The sequence below is a fragment of the Falco biarmicus genome, chromosome 7 (assembly GCF_023638135.1).
Source record: "Falco biarmicus isolate bFalBia1 chromosome 7, bFalBia1.pri, whole genome shotgun sequence".
Classification (NCBI taxonomy): Eukaryota; Metazoa; Chordata; class Aves; order Falconiformes; family Falconidae; genus Falco; species Falco biarmicus.
Window position 1 is genome coordinate 760,147 of NC_079294.1, and position 13,545 is coordinate 773,691.

The window sequence follows — 13,545 nt, forward strand, 5'->3', positions numbered from 1 at the left end:
ATGTGGAGAGATACTGGATGCAAGAGCTTCTGCAACAGCCGAGCCTTTCTCACGCAAGAAAGAGGCACCAGGGATTTCAGCACTGCAAGATTAGCTGGAGTGAGCGCATCGCCTAACCCTGTGCTTCCTCTTCCTCTTCAGCCTGCAAGTGTGGTGGGGATGCCCATAGTGCCTGGCAGCCTTTCCTCGGCGGGGTGTGCCTTCCCTAAGGATGCCTTCTCCACATAGCTTGTCTTTTGCCAGGGCTCTCACACTGTAGGCAGCTGCCTGCCCTGGGCTCTGGAGGAGAAAGGAGTTGCGTCATTTAGAACAGAATCTCTAGGCTGTTCCTGTCCCTCTTAATTGATCAGGGGGGAGGGACTTCATGTTCCTGCAGTACTGCACCAGGTGTGGGCTCTGGTCTCACAGCGCACTGTCCTGTTCTCTTCTGCAACATGGAAAGTTACAGAAAAGTTAGAAATTCCCTCATACCAAAACCTGAGCCATTGCTGTGTTAAGAAAAGCAGTCCTCCGATGTCTGCTATGACCCTCTGGCTGTGTAACTCGGCTGGAAGGGCAATGCCTTCTGGAAGGTGCCGTGCTCACCTTGACACCGGTGAAGTGCAAGGGATCCTGCTTAGCAACAGGGGTGGCTTTGAACCAGTGGCAAGCCTGTCACCTGCATTGCAGTCCCCTGACCCTGCCTGGGACTTTCAGGTAACAGGCCTCATGGGAAAGCACGTTTCTCTCTGTAGTCAGCAAATGGGCTCTGGTGACCAACACTTTTGTGCATGGACTAGATTCCCGCAATGCACTTTATCCCTTGGAGCTAATTGCAATGAACACTGGAAATTCAACCTTGACGGTAGCATATGATGCCTCATATGTTAGATAAGAAAAGGAAACTCAAAGGCATACCCCACCAGCACTTGCTAGTTTTATTCAGATACCAAGACACTGTTAACTTACTACAGCTGAAAAGGTCTTTTAGAAGCCAGTTATTTCAGAGTAAGTTGCTCTAGCAGTTCCAATGTCTTTTAGCGTTTGATGGGAGACTAAAGTGACACTAGAAAGAACTAGGATCCTACGCAGGTATGCCTTACAAAAAGAAAGACTAATTAAAAAATGTATATATATGCTTAGTCATAAAAAGGTATTGCACTTCTGCACATGCACAGGTCTACTACAAGTCACACCTACAAGAAGAGAGGTTATGTTCTATATAAGAATAACCAGACCAAATAACTTTAAAAATCTGAGCTACTGCCAGTATTTGTCTGGGACATTAAATGCTTGGACTGTTTCTGAATGTTTTTCTGGGTTTAAGTTTTCTCTGAATTTGGGTAAAGTCATTTTACATGTAACAACAAATATCTATAACCCATATTTGTCATGGAGAGGAGCGTACAGAGCCCTTCTAAAAGCAATGTAATATTCCTGGTGGACAGAAACACTCCTTTTTCTGCTGATCTAACTCTATGGCCCAAATTTTCTCAAACGATTTCACTTTTTCTTTCCTAATGTGTTCATATTTGAATTGCAGATAAATATATATATATACACCTTTCTCATCATGACCAATAGATTTATCTTATTAAAATAAAGGCCATATGGGTCACCAGCAGCAATGATGTGGACCAGGCAAAGCTGCACAGCCATTGCCATACTAAAGCCCGATTCTTGTGGATGATACTTGGCGTTGCGTTGCTGTCATGGAGATTGCTATGATCTCTCTCTTGCTGAGATGAACCTAAACATTTTTGCTTTTATTCAGATGGGCCACCATGTATTATTACTTTTAATATGCCTGAAGCGTCATACTACTATGAGTCACATTTGCTACATCCTCCTGTATCCCTATGGAGTAGAAGATGGCTGTTTCTAGTAAAAATACTAACCAGGAATAAATCAGAAGGGCTTTCAGGGAAGCTGGACCCTCCCTTTCTCCTGTGTTCAGAAGGGTGGTCTGGGAAACGTGAGGGGAAGATGCGCTGAAGCAAGAGGGGCTGCTGGCCTTGCTAGGGCATGGCATGGAAAAGCCTCATGATACAGGGTGAGACATAAAGGAGGGTCTGTAGGCTGCAGAGGAGCTGGGAAGGATGGGTAAGAGGCTAAAGAGGGTTATCACTGAGAATGGTTGAGAAAGGTCAAAAGAAACCACACAATCTAGCTGATCTTTTATTTGTCCTTAGCCGTCACTTTAATAAATCTTTGAATAATTAACTCTGATCCAACCCATGTCTTTGAGCATTAATGCTAAAATTGGCCAGTCTCAGTCATTGGTGGCAGCTTTAGATCACATTGATTGTAGTCTTAGACATCATCAGACTAGTCCTGAAAAAGAAGAAAACATTACAGAAGAAAACCTTAAATGACAACCAGTTCAAGGCAGAGCAGCTCTGGGCGATCTGCATCTCACCGGCGGCGCGCCAGCTGGCAGACAGACCCCAGAATGGCCGTAAGCGTGGGTGTCTGTCTCAGCCTGGCTCGGCATGGTTTGTCTGCTCCTTGAGCTACGTTAAATGAGTTGTTTGAGCTCTGGGGCTCTGCCCCACAAGTCCAGAGTGCGTTGCCATCTGGTAGTTGCAGCAGCACTCTCCTCTCTGTCCTTGCCTCTGGCATTCCCCATTTCTCTCAAACAAGTCTCAGATGCTGAACGACCACAGCGTGGGGTTTCACAGAAAACCTGGCTTCGTATTTCTCCTTCCACATGCCTGGGCTGAGCTGCTGCTGCGCAGTCTGTGCTTTACCACCCGTGGCCCCAAGTGAAGCTGTCCCGTTCCTGGTCACAGGGGCATCAGCAGTCCCTGGCCGGCGTGCGGCGGGGAGCTCGGACTCCTGCTGGCACCGGCAACGTTGCCACCCTCCTTATCGCAACACCCTTTGTATTTGAACAGACCCATGAGAGGATTTTTCATTCATATGCTATTAGGGCTTTTGCCCAAGCTTCACATTATGATGGGGTGAATCACGTGTTAATGCCACAGCCAAGTTCCTCAATGTCGTGTTCCCTCAGCATCAGTGACTTTGGAAACAAGTGATTAAAGAGGATATAATGATTATTCAGGGTGGGATTCACCTCACCAACCTTCAGCTACTCAGAAGTCAGATGTATAAGTATGACCTGGACATTTAGGCTTCTCCAGAAGAATCCGGTATGGAGGGACTTAGTTACGCCCTGCAGTGGCCACGCTTGCTTTTTCCTCCATCCAGTACACAGGGAGTACAGGCAACCAGCTTCGGCTAAAGTCTGGCCTTCTAATTTAGGTGAGGTCCGGCCTGTCCTAAGTGCCTGCCTTGAGAAGAGGCCATGTTTGCCTCAAAAGGAAGCATGCTTCATAGCGAAAAGCAGTTTGAACTTTGAACTAATTTCGGGAACGCAGTACCGGTGCTGGCTTTGGGTCAAAGGCACCTTTGGCTGCCTCTGACTTGAGCTTAAAGGACAGGTCTTTTGTATTGGGAAGGCTAGAGTCAGGAAAGAAGAGTTCGTTGTCAGACGACAAGCATCTCTTAGTCATCTTCCTCAGGGATGCTGGAGGCTTCTTCCCCCACCTCACTTCCTTTTGCCTTACAACCAAAGCTACAATATGACACACATAAATCAATGGAAACCGGCTCTCCCGCTCTCCCGCAAAAACCCATTAGCTTCCATATGCTGCCGAGATGAGACCTGGAACTCATGACCTTTGTGGGGCACAATTACAGAGAAACTGTAGCTAACGTTCTCATTCTGCTGCTGTGGTGCCACAGCCCTTCTAGGCAGTTCAACCAAGGACACAGGCAGGCTGCTGCAGAAGAAACAGAAAAAGCGTATGCTTTTGTGTGTACGGTGACTTTTCTGTAAACTGTTTCTGGGCACCATAGTTATAGGAAAAAAAAGGCAGATTCCAAAAATATTTTTTGTGGCAGTGCAAGTGCTGAGACTAAGCATTGCATTGGCCAACATGGGAGAGGCTTGTGACTATCCTTTGCCTATTGCTATAGTATATCTAATTCTGGTTTCAATTAAGCAGTTCCTGTTCCATCAAAAAGTTTAAATACGATAAAGGCAAGAAAGGAAGTTCACAGCAAACTTTTCCCTTGCACAATGTGATAAAAGCACTTATTTAATTAAAAAAAACCCAACAACAAAGCAACCCAAAACAAACAACAAAACCCCAAACTGAATATGTAGACATAAAATTAAAACCAGGAAATCAAACCTTTGTGAGGATGGAATACTGCATGTAAGGTGATCAAACTGTCTTGTTCTCCTTGCAACACCAGATTTTCATATTGATTTGTCTGTGTATATAAGAAAAGTATGTAATGAGACTGTGAGAAGTGATTGGGTTTGTGTCTAGTTTCTGTCGGTCGAGGTCCTTGTACAACATGCATTGCCACAGTTGCAGTGGCTGTGATTTCATATGTATTCAGGTCTCTAATAGGAAGCATCATGCTTTGTCATCCTCTTAATCTCAAGCCCTTTCATAAGCACTACTTTTAATCATTTGGGAGGACTTTCAATACAAATGTATGTGTGCTAATAATGCTTGCATAATGGATTAGAAAATTTAATCACCGAGCTTCCTAGAGGTGTGCTGAACACATGCAAATCCTCATTAGACAAAAAAATAATCTTAAAATGTACAACATCACTCCACTAAATTCCAATAATACGCTAGTAATGCCCAGTTGGCTGGTGATTTGAATAAATTTGTTCAGAAATTTGAATGGTTTTTGCATCAGAAAATGCCAGTTCTGAACTGGGGAAAAAAAACTAATGAAGAATTAAAAGCTCCTACAATATGAAGTTATTTTAGTTTGTTGAAATGTTTCATGATTTTCAAGGCAAAATGTTTGAATCTGTCTTAAATTTGTTAAGATGCATACTGTATTAAATGTAAATCCCAGAAATAAGTAAAACACATTTCAAATGGAACTGTGACACATTGCATTTTAGGGAGCACAGAAATGTTGCTTATCGAATTTCTCCCTTCTTTCATTCCTTTTGAAGTAGAAGACCTCAGTAAAAACAAACACATAATGCACAAATCATAATGCAACAGCACTTCTCAGGGGAAAATACTCCTTCAGAAGAACTCTTAATATGTTCATATATAGCTGCCTTCCTTCTAATGATCATTCCAAACTTTTTTTAGTTTATTTTTTTATTATGGAGGCAATAGTGCATAGAATTCAGGGTCTCTGCATGGAGACAATAGCTGTGTGTGTCTATCAGGCTATCATCATCACTTTTAGGTTTTTGCTGTAAAGTCTCTATCAGCTCATCGGTTGGGTTTCGGCTGTTACTGCATCTCCAGGAGCACCCAGGTGGGAGCAATTTGGTCCTTCAGGAGGCTCTGCTTGGTCACAAGACCTGCAGATACGAAGGTTCACACCTTACAAGAGACGTGCTCTTTGGACAAGTCATGTGGGTGGGAAATTTTCCTGTTTCAGAAATCGTGGAGGGGTGGAGCTCTGACTCAACGTAATAAAACACCTGTTTAGCAACTTCTGACACTCTTCAAAGCTGTAAATTTGTTTCAGGAGGCACTGGCAACCGTGGAGCCTAACACCCAGGTGCCACCTGCAGCACCTGCTCTTAATACAGCAGCAACCTCATGGCATCAACCTCTGCCTTCCCTCAGGTAAGCAGAACACAGAACAAGCCTGGCAGGAGCCTGCATGTATTTGATTCATATTTGTCCCCAGAATACAGATGAGTCGAGCCCACTGTTACCTGTAGGACAGAAATCTCCAAGAAAATAAGACTGTCCCTGCTTGGCTGTTTGCAGCTGTGAGGAGCTGGAGTCGACATTCTTCCATACAGCACAGAAACAGCTGCTGCTTCCCTGGCAGCTTCATTTTATCCACCACAAACAATGAGGAGGTGTGAATTGCTCATTCCACCTTGCAATTCCACATTGAGGAGTTGAAATAAATAGAAAAATTGGTCTTTACTCTGTTTTTTCATCTCTTGTTCTCCCTCCCTCAACAGCATTCAAGCGGCAAATCAAGCCCCATGGAACATGAAGGAAGAAAATGGATGATGCGCTACACAGCCCTGAGCGATGCTGATGCTAAGGTACCGGCTTCAACTAACTAAAAATGGGTGGGACTGCACCAATGGGTTTTTGAGAAGAGTAGGATTTTTTTTTTTCCAAGTTTGGTTATTAAAGACTCACAGACTTATTTAGAAATTGGAACATTTTGTGAAAGAAAATTTCCTTTAGATGAAACATCTGCATTCAGTAATTTTTTCATTCCATTTCTTTATCTATTTACACAAAGTGTGTTATTTTCATGGATTCATTTCTCAGAGAAATTCCTTAGGGAAAACGTTCTTTCTCAATTTACAATTAAACTGGGACTGAACTTGCACCTTCTTTTAATGCAATTTATCTCTATTGACTTTAATGGAGCTTGAGCCCCGCATGAATGGGGAATATTGCCAGTGCTGGAAAGTCAGGGCATGGTTGTTGGCAATCCTTTGGGTTTTGGTAATTAACACCAGCTTGCAAAACAAATGCATGCTGTGTTCACTGCGCAGCTCATCACAACAAATGAGCAACTCCAGCAACCTTTGCAGGGCTTGTGGCAGAAAAATATCTGAATCAAACACATACCAGCTCTATCGGTGATGATTTCTGTCTCTACTCCCAGTTAGCTTGCAGCTGACTATACACGGTGTCAAGCTGCCTCAAAGCACAAACCAAGGGGCTCCAAACAAAAAGCTAATGTACTTTTGATGATACCTTAAATGGCATGGCGTTCAAGTGTCTATAGCTCATAGGAAACCTGCATGTTTAAGTTTTTGTTTGTGCAACCAGACTTCCAAATCAATAGAAAAGAAACAAACCTCATCAACCACATTGATCAAACTGATCTCTCGTTAGCAGCATTCTGGCACTCCTGCAGGTGGAAATGAGTGTACAAAAAGAGTGGCAAACTATCAGTGGGGTGTGAAAGGATGTAAATGGCAAAGTAGCATAACCAAAAATGACAGGGCATTTAGGTGTTCGTTGTTTGCTCTGTGTGTGTGTGCTAAAGCTCAGCAAGGGAATGTACTAAAGCAGGAAAAACAACTATTGGAGAGTGCAATGACCTGATCTACATGTCCTTTTTGTTTTGTATGATTTGCTGTATTTATACTGAAGTTGTATTTTGGTGTAGAATATCCACGGCTACAAGCATCCAACCCTTCTTTACCACTGAGGTAGTTACATGTACATAAAGATGGTTAGAATTCAGCAATGTTTTTGAATGTATGTAAAGTAATATTAAAAAAAATAATAATCCTGTGGCCATAAAGCCCTGCATATAGGGGCTATGGGACCCTTTCCACAGCTTTAATTCATTGTTCTCATTCATTTGATGAGGATAAATTATTATGACCTTCAAAAGTTTTGTGTTGCTATCCACAGGTGTTTAACCAAGGCACTCTCATGTTTGCCTCCTGGATTTTGAATAAGTCTATTCTGTAATAAAGCTTAGCAGAATACTGGCATTGAAGGCACAGACTTGTGCAGGCTGGCCAGTTCCTGCCTCTTAGTGGCACTGGGTTTCCTGGTAATTCCCTTATTTCTGCAAGCCGTAGCTTGCCATGTGCAACAGGAGGATAATCTTTTAATAGAGAGGCGTTGTAAAGGATAACATGCTTCTAGCAGATCTTGAGTCCAAAAACAAGTAAATAGGTGCAAAGTTTTCCTTAGTGTTAATGCTCAAATATTTGCCCAAGCACTCGCTTGAGTTTAAGATGGCTTTACGTAGCTGTGTGATAAACTGAATAGTTACTGGATTGGGTTTAGAAAAACATGCCCAGGGGCTGCACATGGAGTTTAGCTGTGTGGCTTATCTACAGTGCAAAGCTAAATATGCCCCACTTCACAAAGTTCTCTACATTGTCCTAAAAATTTAGCGAACTCCTTCATACTTTAAAATCAATAGGAGCATCAACAGAGCATTTCTTTAGCTGCTTCACAGAGTCCTGAGTTGACAGTTTGCCTTCTAGCACCTTACATGTGAATATGGGAAAGATGAAACATACTAAAGGAAGATCATAAGTAGTTCTGACTAAGGTAGCCCATAATTACAGTAAATCTAGAAAAAATTTCACTGGATGTTATTTGTTAGTGCATTGTCTTATAAAGAATAATTTGTTATTTCCAAAAATGGAAAAAAAACCCACAATGGTATTTTCCTTGGGAAATTATCAGCTTAAAAAAATAGTTCTTGGCTCACTGTCTGTAAATGCACTGAAAAGTTACATACAGTAAGGCAAAGAGTGAGAGGCTAGGAAGCATAATCTTGGCTCAAGATCAGTAGTACTGACATAGGGCAGGGAGGCTCACCAAAATATTCTGTTGGATGTGAAATCAGAAACCAGGGAAGAACTAGGAGAATTTTAATCAGTTTTTGATTTATATAAGTGATATGCACGTTCCTTAACAGTTTATCACAAAACTAGAACAAGCCATGACATTAGCAAGGGCCTTGTCACCCTCCCCTCTTAAAAAAAGTGTCTGTGATTGAAGTGTGTCATCTAAGGTTCCCTTCTGCAGGTGTAGCAGCGAGCCTCTGAGGAGGTCTCGCAGCCTGACCATCGCTCTGTCACTGCAGGGGTAAGCTCAGCGGTTCAGGGTGTGCAGATTTATCTCTGTTAGAGGGGACTGCGAGAGAATTGGCTCATCTGGCTGCTGTGGGTTGGCAAATTTTGGTAATACTGTCTTTATTCTACGTATTGGGAATTGCTCCCGGCCTAGTATTAATTTTGTGCTGAAAATGGCTGTTTATGGCAATTATTTACTCATGAGTAGTTGATTACATTACCCACTGCCTGAACTAACCATTTCTTTTAATGTAACACAAATGATAGTCAATGGCAGCAGCACACCTGCTTTTTAGTTTATTAGCATTGTTCAATGTGTTATTGTAATGAAATGATAACTAGAGGGAAAAGACAATTAGTTGCATGACTCCCACCGATGGCACCAGCGACTTGAGCTTCAGGTATGGGACGTTATTTTCCCTTTGAATTTTCTGGACTAGTTTGCATGTCTGGCATTTGGCCATCACAAAAGTATTATATTAAGTGATTTTCTATTAACTACCTTCTCTAAGGAGGGTAAGTGTCTTTTTCATTTGCCTCAGAGACTTTCTTTGTAGTTAATAGTTCGATTAACAGTTAGCACTTCTTTTCAAAGGCATTGGCGTCTCAGATGATGATGATCACTGAATATGTTTCCCCCTTTGTATGCCCTAAGGGGAGACCAAAATGTTTTCTGGAACAGATTGGGTGTTTTTCTGAAGGACTTTGATTTGGGAGACACGGCCATCTGAGTGTGACACAGAGAGAAAGCGAGAGGGATTCAGAGTTACAGACTGGCTCTGAGTGCTGAGAGAACCCTTCTAACTGGTAAAAATGTTGAGAGCACAGAGATAAAACTAGCATTTTCATTATTCCTCCAGATTTAAAGTTGTCATTGCTCTGGGGGACAGGCTAATGCCAGAAGGGATTTTGCGATGAGCAGGCCCCGGGAGCAGGGCTCAGGCCGCGGGAAGCTGAGCTGCAGCGGCCTGGCTGTGTGCTCTGCCACCAGACACGCTCACAGAGTGCACCGCTCGGCTTCGCGTCCCTAGCTCTTTCCTCTGTCGGTTCCTTGGGTCCCTTCTTGCTCCTGCAGTGCTTGTTCTGTGACGGCACGCTGGGTGTGCTCTGGCTGACATAGCCGGTACCTTGCTGTCTCGCAGGACTCGTGTTTCCTGGGCAATATGGTGAGAAATTCTCCTGGTGCGCAGAGTTTCCGTGCACAGCTCACCAACTGCTCTTACGCAGCCCCTTCTTGGAGCGCTCCTCCTGGAGGTGAGAAATTATTCTTGCTTCTCATTCAAGTGAATTTCTAATCTGCACATTGCGGCTGATCAGGGACTCTGCCCTACTGTTCTCTTGGCAAGCTCTTCAAATTTGAATAAACTCCTGCTCTTTGCACTGAGCCATCTTCCTGTGACACCAAATATCCCCATCCGCTTCCTCACCGTCATTCCAGTGAAATTAGGTGTTTGGACCCTTGCATAATCTTTGATACTATCTAATCTGTGTAACATCTTACCCAGCATTTCCATGAAGAACAGTATGTTCTGTTGGGGAATTTTTATTTTTATTTTTTTTTTGCGGGGGGGGAGGGTCCTTCCTAATATACTCCTCCCCTACCCTCTTATCAGTTTGCCTTCAGCTGCGTGTGAAGTATGAGTTTCTTGCGATGCATTCTTTGCGTGAGCCCCGCTCTAGCCTGCAGCAGTGGTCCAGGGGAGTGTGGGCTGTAAGCACGGCTTCCCGGAACCCACGCTCGGTTCTGCTTCTGTCATTCTACTTAAAAAATCATGGCAGATCGTACATGTCTCTGACAGTCTTTAAAAACCTGTGTTCCCAAATGCTGGCTGAAGGACTGGTGCCATTGAAGAAGGCTAAGGGAGCACCAACGCTAAATGCAATTCCTTTAACTCTTTCCTTTATCCTCTCTGGAAATATGTCTGCTGAAACCTTTATGTATTTCTCTAATTTGACTGCTGTCTTTGAGAAAGGTATAGAAACAAATGGATAAACCCAATGAGTTTGTTCCTTAAGAACAAAACGGGTTGAGGTAAGAAGACAGTGTTATTCCTTGCTGATGAAAAAGGAATGGTCTAACAATAATGACTGGAACAACAGTCTGGAGTTGGCTCAGCCTGGATTCTGATAATGCTGAGATATTATGTCCCCTGTTTAGAACAAACAGCCCTATAAAATATCCTGTGCCCTACATACAACTTCAATCAACAGTGATTAGTTTCCTATTTAGTTTTGGAATACACCCACTCAGAAGCCAAGATCATCTTCTCCTTGTAGCCTGATAAAGAGAATGCATTCATGCAGTGCTCTGTAGCCTTCTTGTTCCTTTGGATGTGCTGCTTCTGTACCTCAGCAAAAAATATTAGCTTTTTAACTAGTCAGCTTACAGAAAACATTCTGATATTACGAGTCCTGGTTATAAGTTTGAGCCTGTGGGCAAAGCTGTATGGTTGTTTTAGGCACTGGTTACCTCTTATTTAATATGCCTTTAAATTAGCCAGCATTTTCTCAAAAATTTGTTCTTGCTGTTTCATTAGATAACTTCATAACTCGAGAATTACTGCAATTTGTTGCAAATTCCTTTTATGACCCTCATGTTTTTCATCCTCAAAGATATGGAAATTATTTGGGAGGTTAAACTAAATTTTCTCATGATGAATTCCCCGTGGTCCAATGATTTACACACTTCAGCTGATGTACTGTCTTCTTAGACCTTGACCTTTTTAGCAGTCTGACTTGTCACTGTAGCAGTGCCTGTGAATGTACTTTCATTTCAGTTGAGAGTTACTCCCTGTTACTGTAACTGAAGCTTCTCAGAAAATAATAACATCCCCTAATTATTCCATCATCTTCCACCAGCGCCCTTCCATTTTCACTTCAGATAATCTTTTCAAAATTTTGGTCATTAGCTTTCACAACAGCTTCTTGCTTTGGCTGCCTGTTGTTGTGGGTTTTTTGATTTTTTATTTTTTTTTTCTCTCCGAACTGACTTTACTAAGAATTATGGACTATTTGCCTTCTGCTGTTATCTCAGCTCCCCCTTGAGCTACGCCTGAGTATCAGTGACTACCATCAGAAGTCCGCGTCACTGAAGTGGCCACCTATTGCTTGATCCCGATACGTGCTGTGCCTTTAGTGTTACTTGGCTGGATATCTTTCTGCAAAACTACAAGTGTCAGCATCACTAGTTTGGTCATTTTATGACATCCATAGACCCTTGCTATTAGAACTGCAGACTAACACTTCCCTATTTCCAAATCTACCTCATCTTAATGCCATAACATTTTGGGTTTATTGATGCTTTATCACAAGTCCTTAAAAAATCCTTATTATTCCATAACCATACTATCTCAAGGTACCTTTTTAATTTACATGTTATATATTTTATGTCTTCCTCTCTTATTGGAGATGCCCAACTCAGAATCTGCTGATAGCACACTTGTTAAAGCTCTTCATGCAGCAGCAGTAGCAGTCAAGCCTCAGGATCTCACAGACTTTGCAAGAGCATTTTCTTTCCTGTGCAGAGCCTTGTTCTCTGACATCCATTGCAGTCTTGCTGTGTTACCCCACCTATCTAATGAGACCTGTTCTTACTATAATCATACATCAGCTTGGGAACTTATCACTTAACAGTCTGAACTTTCTGAAATTCCTCCTTTTCTTCTGCCTCTGCTCTTAAACTATGATACAGGTAGCCATCCCCAGTACTGAGTTACCCTTTTCATTCAGTCTCTTGTGTACAACCGTGGTGCAACTCTCTCTCCTTTCTATAAGCTTCAGCTATTTTGATACATTTTCCACAATTGTTCCTGCAGCCAGGGAATTGAGATTGGCTGCGGCACAGATGGCTTAGTAAGCTTTGCCTGTTTTCTGTATCTTTCTGCTGATACCCTAGTTGCTCCAGCTGCTGCTCATAGACATGAGGGTCATGTTCCCTGCTGTAAAACCCCTGAAGCAAACATGATTGGCACAGCTTTCACAGACCCAGCTGGTCAGGCCTGGCATCTTCAACAAGGAATTGGATGCAGCCTTCTTTGAGATGCACTACAGTCAAAAGTATAACTTTGATAGATGTGGAGTAGTAGAAAGTACAATCAGATAATGGCATTCGGTGAGGAAAACTTCTCTTCACACAAAGCGAGCTAGCGGTGTTTGTTCAAAGCTGTGTATTGCCCTGCTGGCCTGAGACATTCCCTGAGGTGCTAAGGACTCTTCCTTAGACACCTCTCCATCATGAAAATGATTCTTTTAAAAACAAGTGAGAAAACCTAAAAAAAGTCTCTTTTCTTTTTCCCTTTCTACACTTATCCAAGAATTGCATTAGAAGCAGAAATTTGACACAAATTTTTGTACAAATTTTTGATTCTACCTACAGCACATCACAGGCTGCTGGTCAATAGCCAGCCAAATTTGGAGTGTCTCTGATTTGTGGATTCCCTGAATTTTGTGTTGTCAGATTGGGTGCTGGTGACCACGTGCATGATTTAACGTAGCTGGCTAATGACTTTCTCAGCTTATTTACCCCATCTCCACTTCCCTATTCATCCTCTCCTTCCACATCCTCTGTTTGTATGCTTAAATGACTGCAGACTTCAGGAGCTGATGAAGTTTGTGGAGAAAGTACATTCTGTTGCCTGTTGTGTTTTTGCTGTGATGCCAACTGGAAGAGATGGCTTCAGCAGAACCTGGGTTCCTTTCAGTGTGTGTTTGTCATTACAGCAAATACACATATCCCAAACTTTAAAGCACATCTCCTTTGTTATTTTTTCCAGCAGGAAGAAATGTCACCTTACTCGCTGCTCACTGTAAGAATCATAAAGTTGAAAAATGCTCATCAGGCAGATTTTTGTAAGTACCAGTTTTTCTTACTGACGTTATACAGTTCTCAAATTACTGTATCAGCCAGCCCCTGCTTGTGCTGGCCACTGCACATATGCAAAACACTGGAATTGTACTAGCTAAGAAATCACAGTCAA

The 13,545-nt window shown here is 42.6% G+C and overlaps 1 pseudogene; it reads left to right on the forward strand.

The window, feature by feature from the left end:
* The first annotated feature begins 558 nt into the window (after nt 1–558).
* LOC130152377 (cytosolic phospholipase A2 epsilon-like) overlaps nt 559–13,545 on the forward strand; it is a 40,836-nt pseudogene continuing 27,849 nt past the window's right edge.